Source organism: Nannospalax galili, unplaced genomic scaffold, assembly GCF_000622305.1.
Source record: "Nannospalax galili isolate Female #2095 unplaced genomic scaffold, S.galili_v1.0 scaffold293, whole genome shotgun sequence".
Lineage (NCBI taxonomy): Eukaryota > Metazoa > Chordata > Mammalia > Rodentia > Spalacidae > Nannospalax > Nannospalax galili.
This window is the reverse complement of record NW_008337147.1, coordinates 8,206,135-8,211,880: the sequence shown is the minus strand read 5'-3', so window position 1 is coordinate 8,211,880 and position 5,746 is coordinate 8,206,135. Positions and strand designations below refer to the sequence as shown.

The window sequence follows — 5,746 nt, the reverse complement described above, 5'->3', positions numbered from 1 at the left end:
GAGGTGAAATAAGGACCAGAATACCTGGATAAATTCAGAGAATTAGGGCCACAGGCCTGGGTGTGCACAGTAGCCCACTAGACATGTCAGTCAAATGAATGACCTACAGAGAAACAGCTGTGGTTTTCAGGCAGCAGCCACTGCTCAGGGTCTCTTACCATGGTTAAAAGTGGTTGTATAAAGGCCCAAAACTGAATGGTGGTCCCGAACCTCAGAACTTTTGTTTAGCACCAAGTGGTAGAGGTCTCCTGCCAGCTCAATTCTTGGGGCCTCTCACTTAATGTGATGTTTCTTGAAGACCCCTGGACATCTGAGGATTGGGAAGAACTCAGCAGTGCTGGTGGTGGGGGGTCAGCCTTGTCATAAACCCTTCTTCCCTTTTCTCCCACCCCCAGCTTCAGATGAGCTCATAGAGAATGTGGGGAAAGGGAAGGCCAGAATGATTTCTTGTTTTGGGGCAGTGCGCTCCCTCTTTCTAGCATCAGAGAATGTTTAGGATCTCTTTTACTTATCTGAGAGGTTATGAACAGCTCTGTTCCCGGAAGTCCCACCAGGCTGACATGTGGAATGTCATGCTGGTTAAGACAAGTGTACTCGAGGATGGTAAAGATGGTATAAACTCCAGCCTCACAATACATGTTGTGCCTAAAGTAGATAGCCAGCGCTGAGAAGGAGAGGAAACTGATGGTGAAGAGCCACTGTTTCCAGCTGTAGAGCTTCGGATCTGTGTGCTTCTGCATCAGCCACCACGGAATGCAGGAGAGGAGCATGTAGCTGAGGGATGCCTATAAGAACAATAAAAACATCTGCATGGATGGTGAAGAACTTGGAGGAAGATGCACGAGGTTCTCCACGTGTTAAGGCTGAAGTTGAGGTGGCAGAGAAAGCAGTAGCCAGCACATGGGGATGCACAGCTGAGACAGTGGTTCCAATAAGTGAAGCCACCAAGAAGCAGGGTGCTGAGTACAGGCCAGCCAGAAGGGCCACACTTAGCGCTGGGGCACCTCTCTGCCAAAAGCCGAACTCACAGTAGGTAATTGCGTACCCCACAATGTGTAGATGGTATCTCCTTGAAGTGAAAGAGCAGAAACCAGAGAATGTAGAAGAAGAAGGCAACAGGTGGACAACAGTTTGTGACCAGAGCCACCATGGTGAAGCGGAGCGAGACTAGGGTTCCATGGAATCTGGTACATCTTGTCAGACTCAAAGCCACTGGTTAATAACTGACAGAACTGGAAATCCTAAACTAGTCTATGAGACTCCAAGGCTCGCCATGCCTCCCGTCACAGCGCCTGGGGGAGATCTTGACCTGGAGGCTTCAAGCAGTAGTGGAGAGGAGGTCTGGACCCCTATAGGCTGGGAGCAGAGCTGGAGAGCTCCCACCCTGTCCAGTGGCAAGTGAGGGGGGCAGGGAGCAGACAAAAATAAAAAATTTAAGAAATAGCACCTTAATGATAATTTAGTTCATACTCTTAATTTTTTTTTAGATACAGAAATTTATATGGTTAACCACTCTAATAAAGAATGATGGAACTTCAATTTTTGTGTAGATTTGTGTATTCCAAAGTTCTATTTATTTTTAGAACATAACATAACATGGAGATGATCCCTCCCCCCCCAAAGAGAGAAGATTACAATAATCTCAAACAGTATGTGATCAAAATTTAGGAAAAAAGTTGTGTTCTGCCATTTACAAATCTAAGGGGAGACAGAGAGATGGCTCAGCAGTTAAGAGTGCTTGCTGGGAAGTCATAAGGAGTGGAACTCAGATTCTAGCACCCACATAACTAGCTGAGCATTTGGCATGTGCTTGGAACTGCAGTTCCAACAGTGACAGGAACAGGAGGACCACTGGAGTTTGCTGGCTTCCTGTGTAGCAGAGAAAACATGAACCTCAGGTTCTGGGAGAGACCTTGCCTCAAAGTAAGAGACAGAGAATTACAGAAGAGGATACCCAACATGCTCTTCATCCTCCACACATACACACGAGTATACCCCCTACACACATGGGTATACACTCAGACACACACAGACACATATGCACACAAATAAAAAAATCTTTTAAAAAAACTGAATGAAGCAAGGAATAGAAAAGAATTCTTATTTATTTGCCTCTACTAAATATTAGGAACTTTGTCATTTTTCAGTATTATAGATTAGAGTACTTTGGTGTTTTAGATTTTTAAAATATTTTTTCAAGTGAAAATTGAAATTTGAATTGACACATTTGGAACTTGAACTTATGTCTTTGACACAGACTTAGTGTGACTGCCAAACCTGTATTCATGACAGAACACAATCAATGATGACTTGTATTAAAAATTGCTCATTGGTTAAGAGATGTGGACAATTCTATGTACAGCAGTTTAAATTTATAAGTCTGTACAACTTTTTTTTTCCATTAAATGACTAACTATAGGTGAAGCTATCATCTGGTACTAATGAATGGTGAGTCAGTTATCTTTCCTGGAAGTTCCTCCAAGGAAGTAGAGTAGTCACTGGAGATTGCCAGAGCTGATAGTCACAGACTATATCAGTTATGGGTTGAGCTTCCTTAAACACTTGTAGGTCTTTTGTAACTGCCTCTAAATTGCAAGTTATCATAGTTTCAGAGGGGAGTAAAGTTAATAGTGGCATAAAAAGTATGATCTCATTGATGCCCATAGGTCCTTGGGAAGAAAGTGGTGTTTATAATTATCAGAATCCTCATGTGAGACCTACATGAGACAAGACATGAGTTGACTGTGTCTCCCAAGGTCTCCCTGGCTCGCTGGAGTAAATGATTTAAACTTCATACTGAATAATAGAGTCTTAATACTTTTTCCAGAGAAGACTATCTGTTTGATTGACCTGTTTTTTGAGTATCACAGCTTGGGGATAGTCATTGTCTATGGAGTATCAGGGGAACAGTTATAACTAGGCTGTGGGGAAGAGGAAGTATAGCAAATGCTAAAAGGGGGAGATGTGAGAGATAGAGCCTTCCATGATTTCCACTAGAGGAATTATGATCAAGTGATCACAGAACATTCTGGTAGGGAAGAGAAAACAGAGCCATCTTTTCAGTTCCAGGTGCTTGAAACCACTTTGTCCCTTGTCTCTGACAGTGGATGAATGATGAATCTCCATAGTGATGTGGCAATCTGTGCAGTCCAGGCTTGATCAAGAGTGTGGTTCTAATGGGGCTCATCACTGAATGGATCTTTACCATGGCCATCTACACAACTATACTGGACAGCTGAATGTGCACCCTGCATATATTTTCATATCCCATAGCCCCAAAGACAGATTATTTAATGTGGCAGTTCTTAGATTTCTAAGTGACTGGACAAATCTCTAGACCACGGAAACAGCACCAGTGTCAGTGAAGATTTAACAAGGTTCCACAAGGGGAGCCATGGCCTGATAAGAACAGTTTGGGCTCTGCTCACTTAGTGAAACCAGCTATCCATGGCTCTTGTGAATTTAGCACAGATGGTCTGACATTTGTGGTAGCCTTGCGTACACTACCAGTTTTCAATTTAGCATGGACATTATTAATATAGGCTCAGGTAATTTGAAAAATCCCAGCAGTACAAAGACTCATCGAGCAAGTAAATTTTTGCTTAGGCAGAGGAATCAGTAATAAAGTGTCCCCACAGATTCAGTTGCTGCTTTATCATATGGAAAGCCAAAACCCTGATGTGGTCATGTTGAATGTGCCATTTTTCCTTGAAAAGTAAAGCTTGTTTTGTGTACCTTGTTTTGTTAACCACAGATTCTGGGTTGACCTTACTCTAAACAAATGCACATCAGAGATACACAAGACCTCTCTGGAGAAGACATGCAATTCAAAAAAAATCCCAGTTAACCTGATAGATGTTTATGAACACTAACATAAATATTTATAATTTGCTAGCCATTGATGGTGACTTCAATAAGCAAACGTGTCATTCCAAAATCCCTTGTGATTCAAAAGGGTCACAGTCTGCTGGGAAGTTTCCCATGCACCATTTGATTGGGCCAGACTCAAGGCAGACTGAGTTGATCATTGGTCAATGCAAGAAGTTACAAAGGAATCTCAGGTAGGACATGCCATGTCTCCAGTGCTAATAGAGTCCAAGAATGTTTTGGGATCCTTTTTTGTTAGTAGTGGTTAGAATAAATCTTAGCTGTTGAATGAACTGATAGTTTTGCATCTTGTACATATTTTGCTGCTATCTCTGATGATGCAATAAGATCTGGTAGTTACCCCAGTGAGTGCACACTCATGCAACCTTCCCTGCCTGCCTTGTGTGTATGTGAATCCGTACATACACATACGTGTCGGTATGCATGCTTGTGCCTTGTCTTGGTTAGTTTTTATTGTTAATTTCACATAACTGAGAATTACCTGGAAGAGGGAGATCATTTGCTCAGATCAGATTGGCCTGTGGCCATGTCTATGGGGAATTGTCTAGATTATTGATTGATGTGGAAGGGCCTAGTCCATTGTGGGTAGTGCCATCCCTGTGAAGATAGTCCTGGGTTGTATAAGAAAACTGGCTGAGTATGAGCCAGAGGGAACAAGCCAGTAAGTAGTACTTCCTCCCTGCAGGTTCCTGTTTAAGTTCCCGGCCTGACTTTCTTTATGATAAACTGTAATCTGGAAAGAATAAGAGGAAATGAATCTTTCAATCTGTTAAGTTGCTTTTAGTTATGGTGTTCATCACAACAATAGACAGTAAACTGGAACACATCCTCAGACTTTGTTTTTGGTGGGTATTTCATAGACTAAATTCTTCGATGGTTTTGAGTAAAGCCATGAATATGAAATTAGTCAATCTTTTTTGGGGGGGTGTTTAATTGTAAGCAGGAGAACACTATCTCTTCTAGAAAACTCTGGGAGCTTTTGAGGAATAACATTGGGAGAAAACAAGACCAAAACTCAATATTATCACTGGCCAATTCTCCAGAAACATTAAAATGTCTTCCTTCAGTGTTTTGAAAATGAACTAGTGATCTGGCTGTAGTCACTGAACTTATTTCCTCACATCCTTTAGGGCTGCCCTGATACCTTGAACTCCACAGCTGTTCTAGTTTACCCCCTCTTTCTTTTTACCTTGTGTAGGTACGATCTTATATTTGTTGATTATAGCTCATTTTTACTAGCAGTGCCTAATATTGACTTCTGTTTCTTCAGTTCGTGATACAAGTCAACCCCTGTGGTTTTATAATTAGAGTACATCTTTAATATGTTAAATTTAATCTGCTTATGTTTTTCTATTGGTAGTTCAACTGTGCACATTTAATAACTAATAATTTGACATGAACTCCTCCTGGTACTGTCCAAGTAATCAAATCATTTTAATTATTTTTGTTTTGTGTAACTTCTGTTCTTTTCAGTGTACAATAAATTAACATTATCTCCACTTATTTCATTAAATATATCAAATTTCCATGCTTAATCAGTCTTGCACAACATTTTGAAACCATTTATCCTAAATCTAGATAGTTTCTATTTTCTGTAAATATTGCACACAAAATCTCTATCAAACTTGATATGCAATGAATATGTAATTTTATTTGCTGAGTGACTTTGAAATGGTATTTATTATTCATATTTTAGTATTTATTGACTATTATGATGATGTTTGTTTAGCTTTCCTTCAGTTTTAATAATTGCACATTTTATTGTATATGAAAGGGAGAGAATTCATATTCTATTAATTAAGACTGATTAAAGTTAACTAAAGAGTTTCACCTGACCTGTTCAAATTCTGAATGTGAT

At 40.4% G+C, this 5,746-nt stretch overlaps 1 pseudogene; it reads right to left on the bottom strand.

Moving 5' to 3' along the window:
* Nucleotides 1–520: 520 nt before the first annotated feature.
* LOC103733447 lies at nucleotides 521–4,313 on the bottom strand (annotated as a pseudogene).
* Nucleotides 4,314–5,746: the final 1,433 nt, after the last annotated feature.